The 26,768-nt window shown below is 37.3% G+C and overlaps 28 non-coding genes across 28 annotated transcripts; all 28 read right to left on the reverse strand.

Moving 5' to 3' along the window:
• Positions 1-258: 258 nt before the first annotated feature.
• On the reverse strand, positions 259-331 carry TRNAN-AUU (transfer RNA asparagine (anticodon AUU)). Its single transcript has one exon. It is a non-coding gene; the product is annotated as a tRNA-Asn (tRNA).
• A 555-nt stretch (positions 332-886) lies between these two features.
• Positions 887-959, reverse strand: TRNAK-UUU (transfer RNA lysine (anticodon UUU)). Its single transcript has one exon. It is a non-coding gene; the product is annotated as a tRNA-Lys (tRNA).
• Positions 960-1,547: 588 nt separating this feature from the next.
• Positions 1,548-1,620, reverse strand: TRNAK-UUU (transfer RNA lysine (anticodon UUU)). Its single transcript has one exon. It is a non-coding gene; the product is annotated as a tRNA-Lys (tRNA).
• A 239-nt stretch (positions 1,621-1,859) lies between these two features.
• Positions 1,860-1,932, reverse strand: TRNAN-AUU (transfer RNA asparagine (anticodon AUU)). The gene has a single exon. It is a non-coding gene; the product is annotated as a tRNA-Asn (tRNA).
• A 240-nt stretch (positions 1,933-2,172) lies between these two features.
• TRNAK-UUU (transfer RNA lysine (anticodon UUU)) lies at positions 2,173-2,245 on the reverse strand. The gene has a single exon. It is a non-coding gene; the product is annotated as a tRNA-Lys (tRNA).
• Positions 2,246-2,487: 242 nt separating this feature from the next.
• Positions 2,488-2,560, reverse strand: TRNAK-UUU (transfer RNA lysine (anticodon UUU)). Its single transcript has one exon. It is a non-coding gene; the product is annotated as a tRNA-Lys (tRNA).
• Positions 2,561-3,143: 583 nt separating this feature from the next.
• On the reverse strand, positions 3,144-3,216 carry TRNAK-UUU (transfer RNA lysine (anticodon UUU)). Its single transcript has one exon. It is a non-coding gene; the product is annotated as a tRNA-Lys (tRNA).
• Positions 3,217-4,414: 1,198 nt separating this feature from the next.
• On the reverse strand, positions 4,415-4,487 carry TRNAK-UUU (transfer RNA lysine (anticodon UUU)). Its single transcript has one exon. It is a non-coding gene; the product is annotated as a tRNA-Lys (tRNA).
• Positions 4,488-5,037: 550 nt separating this feature from the next.
• On the reverse strand, positions 5,038-5,110 carry TRNAN-AUU (transfer RNA asparagine (anticodon AUU)). Its single transcript has one exon. It is a non-coding gene; the product is annotated as a tRNA-Asn (tRNA).
• A 239-nt stretch (positions 5,111-5,349) lies between these two features.
• Positions 5,350-5,422, reverse strand: TRNAK-UUU (transfer RNA lysine (anticodon UUU)). The gene has a single exon. It is a non-coding gene; the product is annotated as a tRNA-Lys (tRNA).
• Positions 5,423-5,664: 242 nt separating this feature from the next.
• TRNAK-UUU (transfer RNA lysine (anticodon UUU)) lies at positions 5,665-5,737 on the reverse strand. The gene has a single exon. It is a non-coding gene; the product is annotated as a tRNA-Lys (tRNA).
• A 585-nt stretch (positions 5,738-6,322) lies between these two features.
• On the reverse strand, positions 6,323-6,395 carry TRNAK-UUU (transfer RNA lysine (anticodon UUU)). Its single transcript has one exon. It is a non-coding gene; the product is annotated as a tRNA-Lys (tRNA).
• Positions 6,396-6,633: 238 nt separating this feature from the next.
• Positions 6,634-6,706, reverse strand: TRNAN-AUU (transfer RNA asparagine (anticodon AUU)). The gene has a single exon. It is a non-coding gene; the product is annotated as a tRNA-Asn (tRNA).
• A 239-nt stretch (positions 6,707-6,945) lies between these two features.
• TRNAK-UUU (transfer RNA lysine (anticodon UUU)) lies at positions 6,946-7,018 on the reverse strand. Its single transcript has one exon. It is a non-coding gene; the product is annotated as a tRNA-Lys (tRNA).
• Positions 7,019-7,260: 242 nt separating this feature from the next.
• Positions 7,261-7,333, reverse strand: TRNAK-UUU (transfer RNA lysine (anticodon UUU)). The gene has a single exon. It is a non-coding gene; the product is annotated as a tRNA-Lys (tRNA).
• A 585-nt stretch (positions 7,334-7,918) lies between these two features.
• On the reverse strand, positions 7,919-7,991 carry TRNAK-UUU (transfer RNA lysine (anticodon UUU)). The gene has a single exon. It is a non-coding gene; the product is annotated as a tRNA-Lys (tRNA).
• Positions 7,992-9,191: 1,200 nt separating this feature from the next.
• TRNAK-UUU (transfer RNA lysine (anticodon UUU)) lies at positions 9,192-9,264 on the reverse strand. The gene has a single exon. It is a non-coding gene; the product is annotated as a tRNA-Lys (tRNA).
• A 550-nt stretch (positions 9,265-9,814) lies between these two features.
• Positions 9,815-9,887, reverse strand: TRNAN-AUU (transfer RNA asparagine (anticodon AUU)). Its single transcript has one exon. It is a non-coding gene; the product is annotated as a tRNA-Asn (tRNA).
• Positions 9,888-10,126: 239 nt separating this feature from the next.
• On the reverse strand, positions 10,127-10,199 carry TRNAK-UUU (transfer RNA lysine (anticodon UUU)). Its single transcript has one exon. It is a non-coding gene; the product is annotated as a tRNA-Lys (tRNA).
• A 242-nt stretch (positions 10,200-10,441) lies between these two features.
• On the reverse strand, positions 10,442-10,514 carry TRNAK-UUU (transfer RNA lysine (anticodon UUU)). Its single transcript has one exon. It is a non-coding gene; the product is annotated as a tRNA-Lys (tRNA).
• Positions 10,515-11,098: 584 nt separating this feature from the next.
• TRNAK-UUU (transfer RNA lysine (anticodon UUU)) lies at positions 11,099-11,171 on the reverse strand. The gene has a single exon. It is a non-coding gene; the product is annotated as a tRNA-Lys (tRNA).
• Positions 11,172-11,409: 238 nt separating this feature from the next.
• On the reverse strand, positions 11,410-11,482 carry TRNAN-AUU (transfer RNA asparagine (anticodon AUU)). Its single transcript has one exon. It is a non-coding gene; the product is annotated as a tRNA-Asn (tRNA).
• A 239-nt stretch (positions 11,483-11,721) lies between these two features.
• On the reverse strand, positions 11,722-11,794 carry TRNAK-UUU (transfer RNA lysine (anticodon UUU)). Its single transcript has one exon. It is a non-coding gene; the product is annotated as a tRNA-Lys (tRNA).
• A 242-nt stretch (positions 11,795-12,036) lies between these two features.
• Positions 12,037-12,109, reverse strand: TRNAK-UUU (transfer RNA lysine (anticodon UUU)). Its single transcript has one exon. It is a non-coding gene; the product is annotated as a tRNA-Lys (tRNA).
• Positions 12,110-12,694: 585 nt separating this feature from the next.
• TRNAK-UUU (transfer RNA lysine (anticodon UUU)) lies at positions 12,695-12,767 on the reverse strand. The gene has a single exon. It is a non-coding gene; the product is annotated as a tRNA-Lys (tRNA).
• Positions 12,768-14,245: 1,478 nt separating this feature from the next.
• TRNAN-AUU (transfer RNA asparagine (anticodon AUU)) lies at positions 14,246-14,318 on the reverse strand. The gene has a single exon. It is a non-coding gene; the product is annotated as a tRNA-Asn (tRNA).
• An 860-nt stretch (positions 14,319-15,178) lies between these two features.
• Positions 15,179-15,251, reverse strand: TRNAK-UUU (transfer RNA lysine (anticodon UUU)). The gene has a single exon. It is a non-coding gene; the product is annotated as a tRNA-Lys (tRNA).
• An 11,120-nt stretch (positions 15,252-26,371) lies between these two features.
• On the reverse strand, positions 26,372-26,444 carry TRNAQ-UUG (transfer RNA glutamine (anticodon UUG)). The gene has a single exon. It is a non-coding gene; the product is annotated as a tRNA-Gln (tRNA).
• Positions 26,445-26,768: the final 324 nt, after the last annotated feature.

The raw sequence follows: 26,768 nt of genomic DNA on the forward strand, positions 1-26,768 counted from the left end.
CGACTGAGCTATCCAGGCTCTGTGAGAGCAATTTTCTAGCCACACACAAAAAAACAAATAACCTAAATTCTCTGCTATAAAAGAAGACAAGGTTGAAAAGATCAAGAAAAACACAGAATATGTGTTTACCAACTGAACTATCCTGACTCCTAGTGGTTGATGTCTTAGTAACACAAAGACTAGAAGATTCATTACTATGAAACAGTTTGTGGTCAAAAACATTACACTTATTATCAAAATACCATGTAGTGAATATTTTGTCTGAACAGGGACTTGAACCCTGGACCCTCAGATAAATAGTCTGATGCTCTACCGACTGAGCTATCCAGGCTCTGTGAGAGCAATTCTCTAGTCACACACAAAAAACAAATAACATAAATTCTCTGCTATAAAAGAAGACAAGGTTGAAAAGATCAAGAAAAACACAGAATATGTGTTTACCAACTGAACTATCCTGACTCCTAGTGGTTGATGTCTTAGTAACACAAAGACTAGAAGATTCATTACAATGAAACAGTTTGTGGTCAAAAACATCACACTTATTCTCACAATGCCATGTAGTGAACATTTCGCCTGAACAGGGACTTGAAACCCTGGACCCTCAGATTAAAAGTCTGATGCTCTACCGACTGAGCTATCCAGGCTCTGTGAGCTCAATTTTCTAGTCACACACAAAAAACAAATAACGTAAATTCTCTGCTATAAAAGAAGACAAGGTTGAAAAGATCAAGAAAAACACAGAATATGTGTTTACCAACTGAACTATCCTGACTCCTAGTGGTTGATGTCTTAGTAACACAAAGACTAGAAGATAAAATACTATGAAACAGTTTGTGGTAAAAAAAAACAGCACACTTATTCTCACAATGCCATGTAGTGAACATTTCGCCTGAACAGGGACTTGAACCCTGGACCCTCAGATTAAAAGTCTGATGCTCTACCGACTGAGCTATCCAGGCTCTGTGAGTGCAATTTTCTAGTCACACACACACATACACACACACACACACACACACACAAAAAAAAAAAAAAAAACATAAATTCTCTGCTATAAAAGAATACAAGGTTGAAAAGATCAAGAAAAAACACAGAATATGTGTTTACCAACTGAACTATCCTGACTCCTAGTGGTTGATGTCTTAGTAACACAAAGACTAGAAGATTCATTACAATGAAACAGTTTGTGGTCAAAAACATCACACTTATTCTCACAATTGCCTTATAGTGAACATTTCACCTGAACAGAGAATTGAACCCTGGACCCTCAGATTAAAAGTCTGATGCTCTACCGACTGAGCTATCCAGGCTCTGTGAGAGCATTCGTCTAGTCACACACAAAAAAAAAATTACATAAATTCTCTACCATAAAAGAAGAAAAATGTTGAAAAGATCAAGAAAACCACAGAATATGTGTTTACCAACTGAGCTATCCTGACTCCTAGTGGTTGATGTCTTAGTAACACAAAGACTAGAAGATTCATTACTATGAAACAGTTTGTGCTCAAAAACATCACTCTTATTATCAAAATACCATGTAGTGAACATTTCGCCTGAACAGGGACTTGAACCCTGGACCCTAAGATTAAAAGTCTGATGCTCTACCGACTGAGCTATTCAGGCTCTGTGAGGGCAATTCTCTAGTCACACACAAAAAAAAATCACATAAATTCTCTACTATAAAAAGAAGAAAAGGTTGAAAAGATCAAGAAAACCACAGAATATGTGTTTACCAACTGAGCTATCCTGACTCCTAGTGGTTGATGTTTTAGTAACACAAAGACTAGTAGATTCATTACTATGAAACAGTTTGTGGTCAAAAACATTACACTTATTATCAAAATACCATGTAGTGAATATTTTGTCTGAACAGGGACTTGAACCCTGGACCCTCAGATAAATAGTCTGATGCTCTACCGACTGAGCTATCCAGGCTCTGTTGAGAGCAATTCTCTAGTCACACACAAAAAACAAATAACATAAATTCTCTGCTATAAAAGAAGACAAGGTTGAAAAGATCAAGAAAAACACAGAATATGTGTTTACCAACTGAACTATCCTGACTCCTAGTGGTTGATGTCTTAGTAACACAAAGACTAGAAGATTCATTACAATGAAACAGTTTGTGGTCAAAAACATCACACTTATTCTCACAATGCCATGTAGTGAACATTTCGCCTGAACAGGGACTTGAACCCTGGACCCTCAGATTAAAAGTCTGATGCTCTACCGACTGAGCTATCCAGGCTCTGTGAGCTCAATTTTCTAGTCACACACAAAAAACAAATAACGTAAATTCTCTGCTATAAAAGAAGACAAGGTTGAAAAGATCAAGAAAAACACAGAATATGTGTTTACCAACTGAACTATCCTGACTCCTAGTGGTTGATGTCTTAGTAACACAAAGACTAGAAGATAAAATACTATGAAACAGTTTGTGTGAAAAAAAAACAGCACACTTATTCTCACAATGCCATGTAGTGAACATTTCGCCTGAACAGGGACTTGAACCCTGGACCCTCAGATTAAAAGTCTGATGCTCTACCGACTGAGCTATCCAGGCTCTGTGAGTGCAATTTTCTAGTCACACACACACACACACACACACACACACACACACAAAAAAAAAAAAAAAAACATAAATTCTCTGCTATAAAAGAATACAAGGTTGAAAAGATCAAGAAAAACACAGAATATGTGTTTACCAACTGAACTATCCTGACTCCTAGTGGTTGATGTCTTAGTAACACAAAGACTAGAAGATTCATTACAATGAAACAGTTTGTGGTCAAAAACATCACACTTATTCTCACAATGCCTTATAGTGAACATTTCACCTGAACAGAGAATTGAACCCTGGACCCTCAGATTAAAAGTCTGATGCTCTACCGACTGAGCTATCCAGGCTCTGTGAGAGCATTCGTCTAGTCACACACAAAAAAAAAATTACATAAATTCTCTACCATAAAAGAAGAAAATGTTGAAAAGATCAAGAAAACCACAGAATATGTGTTTACCAACTGAGCTATCCTGACTCCTAGTGGTTGATGTCTTAGTAACACAAAGACTAGAAGATTCATTACTATGAAACAGTTTGTGCTCAAAAACATCACTCTTATTATCAAAATACCATGTAGTGAACATTTCGCCTGAACAGGGACTTGAACCCTGGACCCTAAGATTAAAAGTCTGATGCTCTACCGACTGAGCTATTCAGGCTCTGTGAGGGCAATTCTCTAGTCACACACAAAAAAAAATCACATAAATTCTCTACTATAAAAGAAGAAAAGGTTGAAAAGATCAAGAAAACCACAGAATATGTGTTTACCAACTGAGCTATCCTGACTCCTAGTGGTTGATGTTTTAGTAACACAAAGACTAGTAGATTCATTACTATGGAACAGTTTGTGGTCAAAAACATCACACTTATTATCACAATGCCTTATAGTGAACATTTCACCTGAACAGGGACTTGAACCCTGGACCCTCTGATTAAAAGTCTGATGCTCTACCGACTGAGCTATCCAGGCTCTGTGCAAGCATTCTTCTAGTCACACAAAAAATAATCACATAAATTCTCTTCTATAAAAGAAGAAAATGTTGAAAAGATCAAGAAAACCACAAAGTATGTGTTTACCAACTGAGCTATCCTGACTCCTAGTGGTTGATGTCTTAGTAACACAAAGACTAGAAGATTCATTACACTGAAACAGTTTGTGGTCAAAAACATCACACTTATTATCACAATGCCTTATAGTGAACATTTCGCCTGAACAGGGACTTGAACCACGTACCCTCAGATTAAAAGTCTGATGCTCTACCGATTGAGCTATCCAGGCTCTGTGAGAGCATTTTTCTAGTCACACAAAAAAATCACATAAATTCTCTTCTATAAAAGAAGAAAATGTTGAAAAGATCAAGAAAACCACAAAATATGTGTTTACCAACTGAGCTATCCTGACTCCTAGTGGTTGATGTCTTAGTAACACAAAGACTAGAAGATAAAATACTATGAAACAGTTTGTGGTCAAAAACATCACACTTATTCTCACAATGCCATATAGTGAACATTTTGCCTGAACAGGGACTTGTACCCTGGAACCTCAGATTAAAAGTCTGATGCTCTACCGACTGAGCTATCCAGGCTTGGGGAGTGCAATTTTCTAGTCTCACACACACACACACACACATACACACACACACACATACAAAAAAAAACCCATAAATTCTCTGCTATAAAAGAAGACAAGGTTGAAAAGATCAAGAAAAACACAGAATATGTGTTTACCAACTGAACTATCCTGACTCCTAGTGATTGATGTCTTAGTAACACAAAGACTAGAAGATAAAATACTATGAAACAGTTTGTGCTCAAAAACATCACTCTTATTATCAAAATACCATGTAGTGAACATTTCGCCTGAACAGGGACTTGAACCCTGGACCCTAAGATTAAAAGTCTGATGCTCTACCGACTGAGCTATTCAGGCTCTGTGAGGGCAATTCTCTAGTCACACACAAAAAAAAATCACATAAATTCTCTACCATAAAAGAAGAAAATGTTGAAAAGATCAAGAAAACCACAGAATATGTGTTTACCAACTGAGCTATCCTGACTCCTAGTGGTTGATGTCTTAGTAACACAAAGACTAGTAGATTCATTACTATGGAACAGTTTGTGGTAAAAAACATCACACTTATTCTCACAATGCCATGTAGTGAACATTTCGCCTGAACAGGGACTTGAACCCTGGACCCTCAGATTAAAAGTCTGATGTTCTACCGACTGAGCTATCCAGGCTCTGTGAGAGCAATTTTCTAGCCACACACAAAAAACAAATAACCTAAATTCTCTGCTATAAAAGAAGACAAGGTTGAAAAGATCAAGAAAAACACAGAATATGTGTTTACCAACTGAACTATCCTGACTCCTAGTGGTTGATGTCTTAGTAACACAAAGACTAGAAGATTCATTACTATGAAACAGTTTGTGGTCAAAAACATTACACTTATTATCAAAATACCATGTAGTGAATATTTTGTCTGAACAGGGACTTGAACCCTGGACCCTCAGATAAATAGTCTGATGCTCTACCGACTGAGCTATCCAGGCTCTGTGAGAGCAATTCTCTAGTCACACACAAAAAACAAATAACATAAATTCTCTGCTATAAAAGAAGACAAGGTTGAAAAGATCAAGAAAAACACAGAATATGTGTTTACCAACTGAACTATCCTGACTCCTAGTGGTTGATGTCTTAGTAACACAAAGACTAGAAGATTCATTACAATGAAACAGTTTGTGGTCAAAAACATCACACTTATTCTCACAATGCCATGTAGTGAACATTTCGCCTGAACAGGGACTTGAACCCTGGACCCTCAGATTAAAAGTCTGATGCTCTACCGACTGAGCTATCCAGGCTCTGTGAGCTCAATTTTCTAGTCACACACAAAAAACAAATAACGTAAATTCTCTGCTATAAAAGAAGACAAGGTTGAAAAGATCAAGAAAAACACAGAATATGTGTTTACCAACTGAACTATCCTGACTCCTAGTGGTTGATGTCTTAGTAACACAAAGACTAGAAGATAAAATACTATGAAACAGTTTGTGGTAAAAAAAAACAGCACACTTATTCTCACAATGCCATGTAGTGAACATTTCGCCTGAACAGGGACTTGAACCCTGGACCCTCAGATTAAAAGTCTGATGCTCTACCGACTGAGCTATCCAGGCTCTGTGAGTGCAATTTTCTAGTCACACACACACATACACACACACACACACACACACACAAAAAAAAAAAAAAAAACATAAATTCTCTGCTATAAAAGAATACAAGGTTGAAAAGATCAAGAAAAACACAGAATATGTGTTTACCAACTGAACTATCCTGACTCCTAGTGGTTGATGTCTTAGTAACACAAAGACTAGAAGATTCATTACAATGAAACAGTTTGTGGTCAAAAACATCACACTTATTCTCACAATGCCTTATAGTGAACATTTCACCTGAACAGAGAATTGAACCCTGGACCCTCAGATTAAAAGTCTGATGCTCTACCGACTGAGCTATCCAGGCTCTGTGAGAGAATTCCTCTAGTCACACACAAAAAAAAAATTACATAAATTCTCTACCATAAAAGAAGAAAATGTTGAAAAGATCAAGAAAACCACAGAATATGTGTTTACCAACTGAGCTATCCTGACTCCTAGTGGTTGATGTCTTAGTAACACAAAGACTAGAAGATTCATTACTATGAAACAGTTTGTGCTCAAAAACATCACTCTTATTATCAAAATACCATGTAGTGAACATTTCGCCTGAACAGGGACTTGAACCCTGGACCCTAAGATTAAAAGTCTGATGCTCTACCGACTGAGCTATTCAGGCTCTGTGAGGGCAATTCTCTAGTCACACACAAAAAAAAATCACATAAATTCTCTACTATAAAAGAAGAAAAGGTTGAAAAGATCAAGAAAACCACAGAATATGTGTTTACCAACTGAGCTATCCTGACTCCTAGTGGTTGATGTTTTAGTAACACAAAGACTAGTAGATTCATTACTATGAAACAGTTTGTGGTCAAAAACATTACACTTATTATCAAAATACCATGTAGTGAATATTTTGTCTGAACAGGGACTTGAACCCTGGACCCTCAGATAAATAGTCTGATGCTCTACCGACTGAGCTATCCAGGCTCTGTGAGAGCAATTCTCTAGTCACACACAAAAAACAAATAACATAAATTCTCTGCTATAAAAGAAGACAAGGTTGAAAAGATCAAGAAAAACACAGAATATGTGTTTACCAACTGAACTATCCTGACTCCTAGTGGTTGATGTCTTAGTAACACAAAGACTAGAAGATTCATTACAATGAAACAGTTTGTGGTCAAAAACATCACACTTATTCTCACAATGCCATGTAGTGAACATTTCGCCTGAACAGGGACTTGAACCCTGGACCCTCAGATTAAAAGTCTGATGCTCTACCGACTGAGCTATCTAGGCTCTGTGAGCTCAATTTTCTAGTCACACACAAAAAACAAATAACGTAAATTCTCTGCTATAAAAGAAGACAAGGTTGAAAAGATCAAGAAAAACACAGAATATGTGTTTACCAACTGAACTATCCTGACTCCTAGTGGTTGATGTCTTAGTAACACAAAGACTAGAAGATAAAATACTATGAAACAGTTTGTGGTAAAAAAAAACAGCACACTTATTCTCACAATGCCATGTAGTGAACATTTCGCCTGAACAGGGACTTGAACCCTGGACCCTCAGATTAAAAGTCTGATGCTCTACCGACTGAGCTATCCAGGCTCTGTGAGTGCAATTTTCTAGTCACACACACACATACACACACACACACACACACACACAAAAAAAAAAAAAAAAACATAAATTCTCTGCTATAAAAGAATACAAGGTTGAAAAGATCAAGAAAAACACAGAATATGTGTTTACCAACTGAACTATCCTGACTCCTAGTGGTTGATGTCTTAGTAACACAAAGACTAGAAGATTCATTACAATGAAACAGTTTGTGGTCAAAAACATCACACTTATTCTCACAATGCCTTATAGTGAACATTTCACCTGAACAGAGAATTGAACCCTGGACCCTCAGATTAAAAGTCTGATGCTCTACCGACTGAGCTATCCAGGCTCTGTGAGAGCATTCGTCTAGTCACACACAAAAAAAAAATTACATAAATTCTCTACCATAAAAGAAGAAAATGTTGAAAAGATCAAGAAAACCACAGAATATGTGTTTACCAACTGAGCTATCCTGACTCCTAGTGGTTGATGTCTTAGTAACACAAAGACTAGAAGATTCATTACTATGAAACAGTTTGTGCTCAAAAACATCACTCTTATTATCAAAATACCATGTAGTGAACATTTCGCCTGAACAGGGACTTGAACCCTGGACCCTAAGATTAAAAGTCTGATGCTCTACCGACTGAGCTATTCAGGCTCTGTGAGGGCAATTCTCTAGTCACACACAAAAAAAAATCACATAAATTCTCTACTATAAAAGAAGAAAAGGTTGAAAAGATCAAGAAAACCACAGAATATGTGTTTACCAACTGAGCTATCCTGACTCCTAGTGGTTGATGTTTTAGTAACACAAAGACTAGTAGATTCATTACTATGGAACAGTTTGTGGTCAAAAACATCACACTTATTATCACAATGCCTTATAGTGAACATTTCACCTGAACAGGGACTTGAACCCTGGACCCTCTGATTAAAAGTCTGATGCTCTACCGACTGAGCTATCCAGGCTCTGTGCAAGCATTCTTCTAGTCACACAAAAAATAATCACATAAATTCTCTTCTATAAAAGAAGAAAATGTTGAAAAGATCAAGAAAACCACAAAGTATGTGTTTACCAACTGAGCTATCCTGACTCCTAGTGGTTGATGTCTTAGTAACACAAAGACTAGAAGATTCATTACACTGAAACAGTTTGTGGTCAAAAACATCACACTTATTATCACAATGCCTTATAGTGAACATTTCGCCTGAACAGGGACTTGAACCACGTACCCTCAGATTAAAAGTCTGATGCTCTACCGATTGAGCTATCCAGGCTCTGTGAGAGCATTTTTCTAGTCACACAAAAAAATCACATAAATTCTCTTCTATAAAAGAAGAAAATGTTGAAAAGATCAAGAAAACCACAAAATATGTGTTTACCAACTGAGCTATCCTGACTCCTAGTGGTTGATGTCTTAGTAACACAAAGACTAGAAGATAAAATACTATGAAACAGTTTGTGGTCAAAAACATCACACTTATTCTCACAATGCCATATAGTGAACATTTTGCCTGAACAGGGACTTGTACCCTGGAACCTCAGATTAAAAGTCTGATGCTCTACCGACTGAGCTATCCAGGCTTGGGGAGTGCAATTTTCTAGTCTCACACACACACACACACACACATACACACACACACACATACAAAAAAAAACCCATAAATTCTCTGCTATAAAAGAAGACAAGGTTGAAAAGATCAAGAAAAACACAGAATATGTGTTTACCAACTGAACTATCCTGACTCCTAGTGATTGATGTCTTAGTAACACAAAGACTAGAAGATAAAATACTATGAAACAGTTTGTGCTCAAAAACATCACTCTTATTATCAAAATACCATGTAGTGAACATTTCGCCTGAACAGGGACTTGAACCCTGGACCCTAAGATTAAAAGTCTGATGCTCTACCGACTGAGCTATTCAGGCTCTGTGAGGGCAATTCTCTAGTCACACACAAAAAAAAATCACATAAATTCTCTACCATAAAAGAAGAAAATGTTGAAAAGATCAAGAAAACCACAGAATATGTGTTTACCAACTGAGCTATCCTGACTCCTAGTGGTTGATGTCTTAGTAACACAAAGACTAGTAGATTCATTACTATGGAACAGTTTGTGGTAAAAAACATCACACTTATTCTCACAATGCCATGTAGTGAACATTTCGCCTGAACAGGGACTTGAACCCTGGACCCTCAGATTAAAAGTCTGATGTTCTACCGACTGAGCTATCCAGGCTCTGTGAGAGCAATTTTCTAGCCACACACAAAAAACAAATAACCTAAATTCTCTGCTATAAAAGAAGACAAGGTTGAAAAGATCAAGAAAAACACAGAATATGTGTTTACCAACTGAACTATCCTGACTCCTAGTGGTTGATGTCTTAGTAACACAAAGACTAGAAGATTCATTACTATGAAACAGTTTGTGGTCAAAAACATTACACTTATTATCAAAATACCATGTAGTGAATATTTTGTCTGAACAGGGACTTGAACCCTGGACCCTCAGATAAATAGTCTGATGCTCTACCGACTGAGCTATCCAGGCTCTGTGAGAGCAATTCTCTAGTCACACACAAAAAACAAATAACATAAATTCTCTGCTATAAAAGAAGACAAGGTTGAAAAGATCAAGAAAAACACAGAATATGTGTTTACCAACTGAACTATCCTGACTCCTAGTGGTTGATGTCTTAGTAACACAAAGACTAGAAGATTCATTACAATGAAACAGTTTGTGGTCAAAAACATCACACTTATTCTCACAATGCCATGTAGTGAACATTTCGCCTGAACAGGGACTTGAACCCTGGACCCTCAGATTAAAAGTCTGATGCTCTACCGACTGAGCTATCCAGGCTCTGTGAGCTCAATTTTCTAGTCACACACAAAAAACAAATAACGTAAATTCTCTGCTATAAAAGAAGACAAGGTTGAAAAGATCAAGAAAAACACAGAATATGTGTTTACCAACTGAACTATCCTGACTCCTAGTGGTTGATGTCTTAGTAACACAAAGACTAGAAGATAAAATACTATGAAACAGTTTGTGGTAAAAAAAAACAGCACACTTATTCTCACAATGCCATGTAGTGAACATTTCGCCTGAACAGGGACTTGAACCCTGGACCCTCAGATTAAAAGTCTGATGCTCTACCGACTGAGCTATCCAGGCTCTGTGAGTGCAATTTTCTAGTCACACACACACATACACACACACACACACACACACACAAAAAAAAAAAAAAAAACATAAATTCTCTGCTATAAAAGAATACAAGGTTGAAAAGATCAAGAAAAACACAGAATATGTGTTTACCAACTGAACTATCCTGACTCCTAGTGGTTGATGTCTTAGTAACACAAAGACTAGAAGATTCATTACAATGAAACAGTTTGTGGTCAAAAACATCACACTTATTCTCACAATGCCTTATAGTGAACATTTCACCTGAACAGAGAATTGAACCCTGGACCCTCAGATTAAAAGTCTGATGCTCTACCGACTGAGCTATCCAGGCTCTGTGAGAGCATTCGTCTAGTCACACACAAAAAAAAATTACATAAATTCTCTACCATAAAAGAAGAAAATGTTGAAAAGATCAAGAAAACCACAGAATATGTGTTTACCAACTGAGCTATCCTGACTCCTAGTGGTTGATGTCTTAGTAACACAAAGACTAGAAGATTCATTACTATGAAACAGTTTGTGCTCAAAAACATCACTCTTATTATCAAAATACCATGTAGTGAACATTTCGCCTGAACAGGGACTTGAACCCTGGACCCTAAGATTAAAAGTCTGATGCTCTACCGACTGAGCTATTCAGGCTCTGTGAGGGCAATTCTCTAGTCACACACAAAAAAAAATCACATAAATTCTCTACTATAAAAGAAGAAAAGGTTGAAAAGATCAAGAAAACCACAGAATATGTGTTTACCAACTGAGCTATCCTGACTCCTAGTGGTTGATGTTTTAGTAACACAAAGACTAGTAGATTCATTACTATGAAACAGTTTGTGGTCAAAAACATTACACTTATTATCAAAATACCATGTAGTGAATATTTTGTCTGAACAGGGACTTGAACCCTGGACCCTCAGATAAATAGTCTGATGCTCTACCGACTGAGCTATCCAGGCTCTGTGAGAGCAATTCTCTAGTCACACACAAAAAACAAATAACATAAATTCTCTGCTATAAAAGAAGACAAGGTTGAAAAGATCAAGAAAAACACAGAATATGTGTTTACCAACTGAACTATCCTGACTCCTAGTGGTTGATGTCTTAGTAACACAAAGACTAGAAGATTCATTACAATGAAACAGTTTGTGGTCAAAAACATCACACTTATTCTCACAATGCCATGTAGTGAACATTTCGCCTGAACAGGGACTTGAACCCTGGACCCTCAGATTAAAAGTCTGATGCTCTACCGACTGAGCTATCCAGGCTCTGTGAGCTCAATTTTCTAGTCACACACAAAAAACAAATAACGTAAATTCTCTGCTATAAAAGAAGACAAGGTTGAAAAGATCAAGAAAAACACAGAATATGTGTTTACCAACTGAACTATCCTGACTCCTAGTGGTTGATGTCTTAGTAACACAAAGACTAGAAGATAAAATACTATGAAACAGTTTGTGGTAAAAAAAAACAGCACACTTATTCTCACAATGCCATGTAGTGAACATTTCGCCTGAACAGGGACTTGAACCCTGGACCCTCAGATTAAAAGTCTGATGCTCTACCGACTGAGCTATCCAGGCTCTGTGAGTGCAATTTTCTAGTCACACACACACATACACACACACACACACACACACACAAAAAAAAAAAAAAAAACATAAATTCTCTGCTATAAAAGAATACAAGGTTGAAAAGATCAAGAAAAACACAGAATATGTGTTTACCAACTGAACTATCCTGACTCCTAGTGGTTGATGTCTTAGTAACACAAAGACTAGAAGATTCATTACAATGAAACAGTTTGTGGTCAAAAACATCACACTTATTCTCACAATGCCTTATAGTGAACATTTCACCTGAACAGAGAATTGAACCCTGGACCCTCAGATTAAAAGTCTGATGCTCTACCGACTGAGCTATCCAGGCTCTGTGAGAGCATTCGTCTAGTCACACACAAAAAAAAAATTACATAAATTCTCTACCATAAAAGAAGAAAATGTTGAAAAGATCAAGAAAACCACAGAATATGTGTTTACCAACTGAGCTATCCTGACTCCTAGTGGTTGATGTCTTAGTAACACAAAGACTAGAAGATTCATTACTATGAAACAGTTTGTGCTCAAAAACATCACTCTTATTATCAAAATACCATGTAGTGAACATTTCGCCTGAACAGGGACTTGAACCCTGGACCCTAAGATTAAAAGTCTGATGCTCTACCGACTGAGCTATTCAGGCTCTGTGAGGGCAATTCTCTAGTCACACACAAAAAAAAATCACATAAATTCTCTACTATAAAAGAAGAAAAGGTTGAAAAGATCAAGAAAACCACAGAATATGTGTTTACCAACTGAGCTATCCTGACTCCTAGTGGTTGATGTTTTAGTAACACAAAGACTAGTAGATTCATTACTATGGAACAGTTTGTGGTCAAAAACATCACACTTATTATCACAATGCCTTATAGTGAACATTTCACCTGAACAGGGACTTGAACCCTGGACCCTCTGATTAAAAGTCTGATGCTCTACCGACTGAGCTATCCAGGCTCTGTGCAAGCATTCTTCTAGTCACACAAAAAATAATCACATAAATTCTCTTCTATAAAAGAAGAAAATGTTGAAAAGATCAAGAAAACCACAAAGTATGTGTTTACCAACTGAGCTATCCTGACTCCTAGTGGTTGATGTCTTAGTAACACAAAGACTAGAAGATTCATTACACTGAAACAGTTTGTGGTCAAAAACATCACACTTATTATCACAATGCCTTATAGTGAACATTTCGCCTGAACAGGGACTTGAACCACGTACCCTCAGATTAAAAGTCTGATGCTCTACCGATTGAGCTATCCAGGCTCTGTGAGAGCATTTTTCTAGTCACACAAAAAAATCACATAAATTCTCTTCTATAAAAGAAGAAAATGTTGAAAAGATCAAGAAAACCACAAAATATGTGTTTACCAACTGAGCTATCCTGACTCCTAGTGGTTGATGTCTTAGTAACACAAAGACTAGAAGATAAAATACTATGAAACAGTTTGTGGTCAAAAACATCACACTTATTCTCACAATGCCATATAGTGAACATTTTGCCTGAACAGGGACTTGTACCCTGGAACCTCAGATTAAAAGTATGATGCTCTACCGACTGAGCTATCCAGGCTCTGTGAGAGCAATTTTCTAGCCACACACAAAAAACAAATAACCTAAATTCTCTGCTATAAAAGAAGACAAGGTTGAAAAGATCAAGAAAACCACAGAATATGTGTTTACCAACTGAGCTATCCTGACTCCTAGTGGTTGATGTCTTAGTAACACAAAGACTAGTAGATTCATTACTATGGAACAGTTTGTGGTAAAAAACATCACACTTATTCTCACAATGCCATGTAGTGAACATTTCGCCTGAACAGGGACTTGAACCCTGGACCCTCAGATTAAAAGTCTGATGTTCTACCGACTGAGCTATCCAGGCTCTGTGAGAGCAATTTTCTAGCCACACACAAAAAACAAATAACCTAAATTCTCTGCTATAAAAGAAGACAAGGTTGAAAAGATCAAGAAAAACACAGAATATGTGTTTACCAACTGAACTATCCTGACTCCTAGTGGTTGATGTCTTAGTAACACAAAGACTAGAAGATTCATTACTATGAAACAGTTTGTGGTCAAAAACATTACACTTATTATCAAAATACCATGTAGTGAATATTTTGTCTGAACAGGGACTTGAACCCTGGACCCTCAGATAAATAGTCTGATGCTCTACCGACTGAGCTATCCAGGCTCTGTGAGAGCAATTCTCTAGTCACACACAAAAAACAAATAACATAAATTCTCTGCTATAAAAGAAGACAAGGTTGAAAAGATCAAGAAAAACACAGAATATGTGTTTACCAACTGAACTATCCTGACTCCTAGTGGTTGATGTCTTAGTAACACAAAGACTAGAAGATTCATTACAATGAAACAGTTTGTGGTCAAAAACATCACACTTATTATCAGAATGCCTTATAGTGAACATTTCGCCTGAACAGGGACTTGAAACATGTACCCTCAGATTAAAAGTCTGATGCTCTACCAATTGAGCTATCCAGGCTCTGTGAGAGCATTTTTCTAGTCACACAAAAAAAATCACATAAATTCTCTTCTATAAAAGAAGAAAATGTTGAAAAGATCAAGAAAACCACAAAATATGTGTTTACCAACTGAGCTATCCTGACTCCTAGTGGTTGATGTCTTAGTAACACAAAGACTAGAAGATTCATTACAATGAAACAGTTTGTGGTCAAAAACATCACACTTATTCTCACAATGCCATGTAGTGAACATTTCACCTCAACAGGGACTTGAACCCTGGACCCTCAGATTAAAAGTCTGATGCTCTACCGACTGAGCTATCCAGGCTCTGTGAGCTCAATTTTCTAGTCACACACAAAAAACAAATAACATAAATTCTCTGCTATAAAAGAAGACAAGGTTGAAAAGATCAAGAAAAACACAGAATATGTGTTTACCAACTGAACTATTCTGACTCCTAGTGGTTGATGTCTTAGTAACACAAAGACTAGAAGATAAAATACTATGAAACAGTTTGTGGTAAAAAAACAGCACACTTATTCTCACAATGCCATGTAGTGAACATTTCGCCTGAACAGGGACTTGAACCCTGGACCCTCAGATTAAAAGTCTGATGCTCTACCGACTGAGCTATCCAGGCTCTGTGAGTGCAATTTTCTAGTCACACACACACACACACACACACACACACACACACACACACACACACACAAAAAAAAAACATAAATTCTCTGCTATAACAGAAGACAAGGTTGAAAAGATCAAGAAAAACACAGAATATGTGTTTACCAACTGAACTATCCTGACTCCTAGTGATTGATGTCTTAGTAACACAAAGACTAGAAGATAAAATACTATGAAACAGTTTGTGGTCAAAAACATCACACTTATTATCACAATGCCTTATAGTGAACATTTCGCCTGAACAGGGACTTGAACCATGGACCCTCAGATTAAAAGTCTGATGCTCTACTGACTGAGCTATCCAGGCTCTGTGAGAGCATTTTTCTAATCACACAAAAAAAAATCACATAAATTCTCTACCATAAAAGAAGAAAATGTTGAAAAGATCAAGAAAACCACAGAATATGTGTTTACCAACTGAGCTATCCTGACTCCTAGTGGTTGATGTCTTAGTAACATGAAGACTTGAAGATTCATTACTATGAAACAGTTTGTAGTCAAAAACATCACACTTATTATCAAAATACCATGTAGTGAACATTTTGCCTGAACAGGAACTTAAACCCTGGACCCTAAGATTAAAAGTCTGATGCTCTACTGACTGAGCTATTCAGGCTCTGTGAGAGCAATTCTCTAGTCACACACAAAAAAAATCACATAAATTCTCTACTATAAAAGAAGAAAAGGTTGAAAAGATCAAGAAAATGACAGAATATGTGTTTACCAACTGAGCTATCCTGACTCCTAGTGGTTGATGTCTTAGTGACACAAAGACTAGAAGATTCATTACTATGAAACAGTTTGTGGTCAAAAACATCACACTTATTATCACAATGCCATGTAGTGAACATTTCGCCTGAACATGGACTTGAACCCTGGACCCTCAGATAAAAAAAAGTCTGATGCTCTACCGACTGAGCTATCCAGGCTCTGTGAGAGCAATTCTCTAGTCACACACAAAAGAAATCACATAAATTCTCTACTATAAAAGAAGAAAAGGTTGAAGCGATCAAGAAAATCACAGAATATGTGTTTACCAACTGACCTATCCTGACTCCTAGTGGCTGATGTCTTAGTAACACAAAGACTAGAAGATTCATTACATATGGTTTAAATGACTATAATAGCTTTGCCCCCTTTTTGAAATGAATTACTCATATATTCATATGCGTATACTGATCCAGTTTTTAATTTTCAATTTATGGTTTTAATGTTTTTATATTCTGTTGTATACCCCCTTGTTTTGGTTAGGTGAGTTATGTGATTGTCCCCTTATGTTTAGTGGTCTATATAATGTTTTTTTTTTTTTTTTTTTTTTGTGTTGTATTGTGGATGGTTGTAGTGTTTTATCACCTGTTTTGTGTATAATTGCTCCCCATATTCATCAAGGTGATAAAGGATCACGAATACGGAACATGTATATATGTGCCTTTGGCCTCCGAAAAAATGTGTTTTGGTGTCGGACGTTTAATCTTAGGAAATTTTTCTCGCATATATTTTTTTATATATACAATAGTGGTTTCAATTATCTTTACGTATGTTACACATATGGATTACATATAGAATATTTGTTTTTTAATAATCTCACTATACATCTATCACCTTGTATAATATTATATATGAATTGCACATTTTACACATATGTTTATAATTAAAATTCTTTATTATGAATTTTTTTCTACTAATTTTTTATATATTTATATGTATTTTATTTATATGCACATATATTAATATATTTGAACTATGATATTTATTGACACACTTAGTATTATATTTTCTTTGAGATTTAGCATGTCACGTGTGTTCACCGGTTTGCACATTTTTTTGTAGCACTCAAGCACTGTTTTTCCCCTTCTCATAATTATTTTGCACTTTATCTTTTAAATAGGATGAACTAGATAGTTATTTATGTTTCACTTGAAACTTATTGCGAATGTAACATATTATATTGCACATTTATGATGTCTATAGTGATGGCTAATTTCCTGCCTGTTTGCCCTCACATACAATGGCCAATACGCGGACCTGGCGGGATGTGCGCAGGTGCGCACTCTCACCAGTGGTTATGCGAGATCTCGCAAGTCCACAGGCCGGATTCCTACTGCACATCCTCCGTGCGTGATGACGTGGTGGACGCACCGCGTCATCTAGACGCCGGGACATGCGCAGTGCGGTCCAAGTTGGCGGCGGCCATGCGAGATAGAGGAAGCACATACAGGTGATGCTTATTGTTATTTATTTTCTGTGTTGTGATTGGTGTTGGGGGCATATAAATGAAATGTCTGTATTAGTTACCATACATTCCCTGAAGAAGCTTTATGCGAAACAGCATTGGGATGGCGGTCTCAGTGGTAAGGGTTGTCCTGTTTTTCCACGCGGATGGTGTGCGGTGTTATACCTATCTGTACTGTGGGCTATTGTTTGTGGTGGCTGGTACCTGCCAATACATTGGCAGTAGTTATGTGCACCACAAGGTAGTACCCCATTTATTGTATTGGTGACACTGCACCTTATCTGTTATGTGGATTTGCATTTTTATATGGGTAACCCTAGTTATATGATTAGCTTATAATTACACTGGTGCACAGCTCTGTGGGTAGACCTGTTCATATATTGATCATTTTTACATTACTTTACAGCAGGCTTTTTATATATATCCATTTAGGCATTTGTCCAATCAATTGTTATCAACACTGCTATTCAGCTTTATACCACTTTTTTGAGCCGCCTATTTTTATCTGTTTGTACCTGTTCCATTTTATGTGTTTTTAATAATCACTCTAATAAAGGTTGTACACTTTTTGCATAATGACTGTCTCTGTGGTTATATGTTGTGACTTTGGTAATTTGTGATACACAGAGACATTGGTTCCTTTCTTTTGATTTACCTAAAGCCCATTTGTTGGTTGGTTATATTTTTCCTGTATATTTACAGAAGGATTTTCCTGATATGGATTTTCAGGCCCATGAAGCATCCTGGATGGAGCAAGCTAATATTTTATTTTCTGGAAAAGTGTCGGGCAGTTTGGAAACGGATCAGTGCAATATTAGGGATTTGAAATATTCCCTTCGGAATTTGATTCATCGTCAGATGAAGGTATGGTGGAATCGAACTTCATTAGCGAATTATGTAGCCAAATCCCTTATCCCTAGAGGCCTGCGAGTACAAACCTATCCCTCATTTAGTTTGGATAATGAAGAGTGTGCTAAGAAATGGGAGGAGGCGTGCAATAATTGTTCAAAAATTTTTATGATGACCATTATGGATTATAATACTCAGACTTTAACAGCGCTCAGTATACAAATTGAGAAAGTTGAAAATGATATCAAGGGTGCAGTCTCGGATGAAGAATTTGTTACTTTTAAGAGAGAATTGGATGAGTCTTTGAAAATATGGGAAAAACAAATTAAAGCCATTAAATCCAAAAAATTCCAGCGGGATTTGAGTTATGCGACTAATAACAAAGTTTATAAGTGGAAGCAATCTAATGGGGAGCATCGGATGCGGTCACCTTCTGTATCTTCAGTTGCTTCCACAGGAACGGAATCTACCACCTCATCAAGAGTATCGGCCAGGAGTCCGAGACAAAATAGGAGGCGTAATCCCCAACGCAACCGCACTAAGACCAGCGGTATAATGGGTGACCGTTCAATTACTCGGAGCACCACCAATCACCACAAGGTAATTAATTTATCGAATGTGGTTTTGACACCTGATCAGGAGGAGGTTTTGAGTCTGGGGCTAACATTCTCACCAGCTGCTTCTTTTGATTCCTTCACAGCAATAAAAGACCTACACCTCTTTGCTAGAAAATTAATGTTCAAAAAGATATTTCATACATCTCAGATGGGAACAATGTCCCAAACTACCCAAGATATCGCGGTTGTTAATGTACTTAATTCTCTCTTGGAGGAACAGGAAAATCCACAAACAGGTAAGTTTCCTTCAAACTTACTATTACCTTCTAAATCGTTTCCACCTCTGTCTCTCTGCCCCAATGTTTGTGCAATTGGTGACAGCAGAATTTGAAAAAATTCCTAATACGAGAGCACATGACAATTTGACATTTAAGCAACGTCGGGCTCTCATGGACCTGGGAAAAATGGACGACATTGTGATCAAACCCTCTGACAAAGGGGGCAATGTCGTCCTTTGGCCCAGATCCATGTATGAGAAGGAGGCATTGCGACAATTGCGGGATGGAGTGTGTTACAAGAGGTTGACCTTTATCCCCTTGGAGAAATTCAAAGGGGAATTGTTTACCATCTTGGATGAAGCCCGTATGAAAGGTATATTGTCTCAAAAACAGGTGGAGAGCCTTATACCTATGTTTCCGACAGTGGCAACGTTATGTTTGTTACCTAAAGTGCACAAACAGCTGGATTGCCCTCCGGGGCGACCTATTGTATCTGGTAATAATTCTTTATCCGAACCTATTTGCAGATTTATTGATCACTTTCTCAAGCCTATCGTGGAATCCTTGCCATCATATCTCAAGGACACAACTGATGTCCTCAAACGGCTAGATGGAGTACAATTGGATGAAACAGCTTTGATGGTCACATGTGATATAGAATCACTTTATACCTCAATACGTCATCATGATGGTATGGAAGCAGCTGAAGTGTTCTTATCTATGACCGATCTGGACCTGGACTTATGTGTTGATACTGGACTTACTACAGTATGCACTTACTCACAATTTTTTCTTATTTAAGGACCTCCTCTACCTGCAACTCCAGGGGACAGCAATTGGGGCGTCTTGTGCGCCCTCTTATGCTAATATTTTCCTGGGGTTGTGGGAGAGGAGGATCTTCATGATTGATCCGATGCCCATGATAGAAAAAATATCACTATGGGGTCGTTTTATAGACGACGTGCTCTTTTTGTGGCACGGGAGTGAAGAAGAATTATCCATATTCATGGGGATTTTGAACAACAACCCATACAACATTAAATTGACATACAAGAGTGGGAGAACAAATATGGATTTCCTCGATGTGTCTTTGAATGTGGATAATGATGGATATATTTCCTCCAATGTCTTTAGGAAAAAGACCTCGACCAATTCATTGCTACATGCATCCTCATCCCATCCAAGACCATTAATTGGCAACATCCCTACAGGTCAATTCCTCCGTCTGAGGAGGATATGTTCAACTGAAGAATTTTTTGAACAACAAGCTAAAGATCTTGAGAATCGCTTTAAGGAAAGAGGTTATCGGAGCGAAGATTTTTTTTTTTTTTTTTTTGTGTTGTATTGTGGATGGTTGTAGTGTTTTATCACCTGTTTTGTGTATAATTGCTCCCCAGATTCATCAAGGTGATAAAGTATCACGAATACGGAACATGTATATATGTGCCTTTGGCCTCCGAAAAAATGTGTTTTGGTGTCGGACGTTTAATCTTAGGAAATTTTTCTCGCATATATTTTTTTATATATACAATAGTGGTTTCAATTATCTTTACGTATGTTACACATATGGATTACATATAGAATATTTGTTTTTTAATAATCTCACTATACATCTATCACCTTGTATAATATTATATATGAATTGCACATTTTACACATATGTTTATAATTAAAATTCTTTATTATGAATTTTTTCTACAAATTTTTTATAGATATATTTATATGTATTTTATTTATATGCACATATATTAATATATTTGAACTATGATATTTATTGACACACTTAGTATTATATTTTCTTTGAGATTTAGCATGTCACGTGTGTTCACCGGTTTGCACATTTTTTTGTAGCACTCAAGCACTGTTTTTCCCCTTCTCATAATTATTTTGCACTTTATCTTTTAAATAGGATGAACTAGATAGTTATTTATGTTTCACTTGAAACATATTGCGAATGTAACATATTATATTGCACATTTATGATGTCTATAGTGATGGCTAATTTCCTGCCTGTTTGCCCTCACATACAATGGCCAATACGCGGACCTGGCGGGATGTGCGCAGGCGCGCACTCTCACCAGTGGTTATGCGAGATCTCGCAAGTCCACAGGCCGGATTCCTACTGCACATCCTCCGTGCGTGATGACATGGTGGACGCACCGCGTCATCTAGATGCCGGGACATGCGCAGTGCGGACCAAGTTGGCGGCGGCCATGCGAGATAGAGGAAGCACATACAGGTGATGCTTATTGTTATTTATTTTCTGTGTTGTGATTGGTGTTGGGGGCATATAAATGAAATGTCTGTATTAGTTACCATACATTCCCTGAAGAAGCTTTATGCGAAACGGCGTTGGGGTGGCGGTCTCAGTGGTAAGGGTTGTCCTGTTTTTCCACGCGGATGGTGTGCGGTGTTATACCTATCTGTACTGTGGGCTATTGTTTGTGGTGGCTGGTACCTGCAAATACATTGGCAGTAGTTATGTGCACCACAAGGTAGTACCCCATTTATTGTATTGGTGACACTGCACCTTATCTGTTATGTGGATTTGCATTTTTATATGGGTAACCCTAGTTATTTGATTAGCTTATAATTACACTGGTGCACAGCTCTGTGGGTAGACCTGTTCATATAGTGGTCATTTTTACATGACTTTACAGCAGGCTTTTTATATATATCCATTTAGGCATTTGTCCAATCAATTGTTATCAACACTGCTATTCAGCTTTATACCACTTTTTTGAGCCGCCTATTTTTATCTGTTTGTACCTGTTCCATTTTATGTGTTTTTAATAATCACTCTAATAAAGGTTGTACACTTTTTGCATAATGACTGTCTCTGTGGTTATATGTTGTGACCTTAGTAACACAAAGACTAGAAGATAAAATACTATGAAACAGTTTGTGGTCAAAAACAGCACACTTATTATCACAATGCCTTATAGTGAACATTTTGCCTGAACAGGGACTTAAACCCTGGACCCTAAGATTAAAAGTCTGATGCTCTACGACTGAGCTATCCAGGCTCTGTGAGAGCAATTCTCTAGTCACACACAAAAAAAATCACATAAATTCTCTACTAAAAGAAGAAAAGGTTGAAAAGATCAAGAAAATCACAGAATGTGTGTTTACCAACTGAGCTATCCTGACTCCTAGTGGCTGATTTCTTAGTAACACAAAGACTAGAAGATTCATTACTATGAAACAGTTTGTGTTCAAAAACATCACACTTATTCTCACAATGCCATGTTGTGAACATTTCACCTGAACAGGAACCCTGGACCCTCAGATTAAAAGTCTGATGCTCTACCGACTGAGCTATCCAGGCTCTGCGAGAGCATTTTTCTAGTCACACATAGAAAAAAAATCACATAAATTCAAAGATCAAGAAAATCACAGAATGTGTTTACCAACTGAGCTATCCTGACTCCTAGTGGCTGATGTCTTAGTAACATAAAGGGGGAGATTTATCAAAGGATTTAGACTGTTTTTTCTTGGCTAAATTTGTCGCACAGAAAGTCGCAGTCTAAATCTGTGCGACTTTTCTGCGACTTTTGCTCTAGAGGATTTTTAGAACATGATGCATGCAAGTCTATTTTAGACTGAAATGCATTGAAAAATGCATTGGTGCTGAATTTATCAAGTGCGACTTTTCAGCGACAAGTCGCATAGGCTGAAAGTACGCCGAAATGTCAGACCATGTTGGAGTAGGTTTAAATATAGACTAAAGCATAGATCATGCAGTCTGTGCACAGAATTTATCAAGAGCTGTGCGCCATTTGATAAATTCGGTGCACAATAGACCAGACTAACCCTCTGTAGTTTGGTCTATATTGATGCGGGACATAGACAACTTTGATAAATCTCCCCCAAAGACTAGAAGATTCATTACTATGAAACAGTTTGTGTTCAAAAACATCACACTTATTCTCACAATGCCAAGTAGTGAACATTTTGCCTGAACAGGGACTTGAACCCTGGACCCTCAGATTAAAAGTCTGATGCTCTACCGACTGAGCTATCCAGGATCTGTGAGAGCAGTTCTCTAGTCACACACAAAAAAGAATCACATAAATTCTCTGCTATAAAAGAAGACAAGGTTGAAAAGATCAAGAAAAACACAGAATAAGTGTTTACCAACTGAGCTATCCTGACTCCTAGTGGTTTATGTCTTAGTAACACAAAGATTAGAAGATTCATTACTATGAAACAGTTTGTGGTAAAAAAAGATCACACTTATTATCACAATGCCATGTAGTGAACTTTTCGCCTGAACAGGGACTTGAACCCCGGACCCTCAGATTAAAAGTCTGATTCTCTACCGACTGAGCTATCCAGGTTCAGAGAGAGCAAACTTCTAGTCACACACAGAAAAAAAACATAACATTAATTCTCTGCTATAAAATAAGACAAGGTTGAAAAGATCAAGAAAACCACAGAATATGTGTTTACCAACTGAACTATCCTGACTCCTAGTGGTTGATGTCTTAGTACCACAAAGACTAGAAGATAAAATACTATGAAACAGTTTTTGGTCAAAAACATCACACTTATTTTCATGTTTTGCCTGAACAGGGACTTGAACCCTGGACCCTCAGATTAAAAGCCTGGTGCTCTACCAACTGAGCTATCCAGGCTCTGTGAGAGCAATTTTCTGGTCACACACACAAAAATTTTACAGAAATTCTCTACTATAAAAGAAGACAAGGTTGAAAAGATCAAGAAAAACACAGAATATGTTTTTACCAAATGAGCTATCCCAACTCCTAGTTTTTGATGTCTTAGTAACACAAAGACTAGAAGATTCCTTACTATGAAACAGCATGTGGTCAAAAATATCACGCTTATTATCACAATGCCTTATAGTGAACATTTCGCCTGAACAGGAACTTAAACCCTGGACCCTCAGATTAAAAGTCTGATGCTCTACTAACTGAGCTATCCAGGTTCTGTGACAGCAATTTTCTAGTCACACACACAAAAATTTTACAGAAATTCTCTACTATAAAAGAAGACAAGGTTGAAAAGATCAAGAAAACCACAGAATATGTGTTTACCAACTGAACTATCCTGACTCCTAGTGGTTGATGTCTTAGTAACACAAAGGCTAGAAGATTCATTACTATGAAACAGTTTGTGGTCAAAAACAGCACACTTATTATCTCAATGCCACGTAGTGAACATTTCGCCTGAACAAGGACTTGAACCCATGACCCTCAGATTAAAAGTCTGATGCTCTAACAACTGAGCTATCCAGGCTCTGTGAAAAGAATTTTCTAGTCACACACAAAAAAATAACATAAATTCTCTACTATAAAAGAAGAAAAAGTTGAAACGATCAAGAAAACCACAGAATATGTGTTTACCAACTGAGCTATCCTGACTCCTAGTGGCTGATGTCTTAGTAACACAAAGACTAGAAGATTCATTACTATGAAACAGTTTGTGGTCAAAAACATCACACTTATTATCACAATGCCATGTAGTGAACATTTCGTCTGAACAGGGACTTGAACCCTGGTCCCTCAGAATAAATGTCTGATGCTCTACTGACTGAGCTATCCAGGCTCTGTGAGAGCATTTTTCTAGTCACACACACAAAAAAAATTAATATATATTCTCTGCTATAAAAGAAGACAAGGTTGAAAAGATCAAGAAAAACAAAGAATATGGGGGAGATTTATCAAAGCTGTCTATGTCCCGCATCAATATAGACCAAACTACAGAGGGTTTGGCTGGTCTATTGAGCACCTAATTTATCAAATGGCGCACATCTCTTGATAAATTCTGCGCACGGACTTCGGGATCTATGCTTTAGACTGTATTTAAACCTGCTCCAACATGGTCTGACATTTCGGCGTACTTTCAGCCTATGTGACTTGTCGCTGAAAAGTCTCTTTTGATAAATTCAGCACCAATGCATTTTTCAATGCATTTCAGTCTAAAATAGACTAGAATGCATCATGTTCTAAAAATCCTCTAGAGCAAAAGTCGCAGAAAAGTCGCACATATTTAGACTGCGACTTTCTGTGCGACAAATTTAGACAAGAAAAAACAGTCTAAATCCTTTGATAAATCTCCCCCTATGCGTTTACCAACTGAACTATCCTGACTCCCAGTGGTTGATGTCTTAGTAACACAAAGACTAGAAGATAAAATACTATGAAAGAGTTTGTGGTCAAATACATCACACTTATTATCACAATGCCTTATAGTGAACATTTCACCTGAACAGGGACTTGAACCCTGGACCCTCAGATTAAAAGTCTGATGTTCTACCGAATGAGCTATCCAGGCATTGGGAGAGCAATTTTCTTGTCACACACAGAAAAAAACATAACATAAATTCTCTGCTATAAAAGAAGACAAGGTTGAAAAGATCAAGAAAACCACAGAATATGTGTTTACCATCTGAACTATCCTGACTCCTAGTGGTTGATGTCTTAGTACCACAAAGACTAGAAGATAAAATACTATGAAACAGTTTGTGGTCAAAAACATCTCACTTATTATCACAATGCCATAGAATGAACAATTCGGCCAAACAGGGACTTGAACCCTGGTCCCTCAGATTAAATGTCTGATGCTTTACTGACTGAGCTATCCAGGCTCTGTGAGAGCATTTTTCTAGTCACACACACACAAAAAAATAATATCAATTCTCTGCTATGAAAGAAGACAAGGTTGAAAAGATCAAGAAAAACACAGAATATGTGTTTACCAACTAAACTATCCTGACTCCTAGTGGTTGATGTCTTAGTAACACAAAGGCTAGAAGATTCATTACTATGAAACAGTTTGTGGTCAAAAACAGCACACTTATTATCACAATGCCACGTAGTGAACATTTCGCCTGAACAAGGACTTGAACCCATGACCCTCAGATTAAAAGTCTGATGCTCTAACATCTGAGCTATCCAGGCTCTGTGAAAAGAATTTTCTAGTCACACACAAAAAAATAACATAAATTCTCTACTATAAAAGAAGAAGAAGTTGAAACGATCAAGAAAACCACAGAATATGTGTTTACCAACTGAGCTATCCTGACTCCTAGTGGCTGATGTCTTAGTAACACAAAGACTAGAAGATTCATTACTATGAAACAGTTTGTGGTCAAAATCATCACACTCATTATCTCAATGCCATTTATTGAACATTTTGCCTGAACAGGGACTTGAACCCAGGACCCTCAGATTCAAAGTCTGATGCTCTACCGACTGAGCTATCCAGGCTCTGTGAGAGCAATTTTCTAGTCACACACAAAAAGAAATAACATAAATTCTCTACTTTAAAAGAAGAAAAGGTTGAAAAGATCAAAAAATCCACAGAATATGGGGGACATTTATCAAAGTTGTCTATGTCCCGCATCAATATAGACCAAACTACAGAGGGTTAGTCTGGTCTATTGTGCACCTAATTTATCAAATGGCGCACAGCTCTTGATAAATTCTGTGCACAGACTGCATGATCTATGCTTTAGTCTAAATTTAAACCTGCTCCAACATGGTCTGACATTTTGGCGTACTTTCAGCCTATGCGACTTGTCGCTGAAAAGT

The sequence above is a fragment of the Hyla sarda genome, chromosome 1, assembly GCF_029499605.1.
Source record: "Hyla sarda isolate aHylSar1 chromosome 1, aHylSar1.hap1, whole genome shotgun sequence".
Taxonomy (NCBI): domain Eukaryota; kingdom Metazoa; phylum Chordata; class Amphibia; order Anura; family Hylidae; genus Hyla; species Hyla sarda.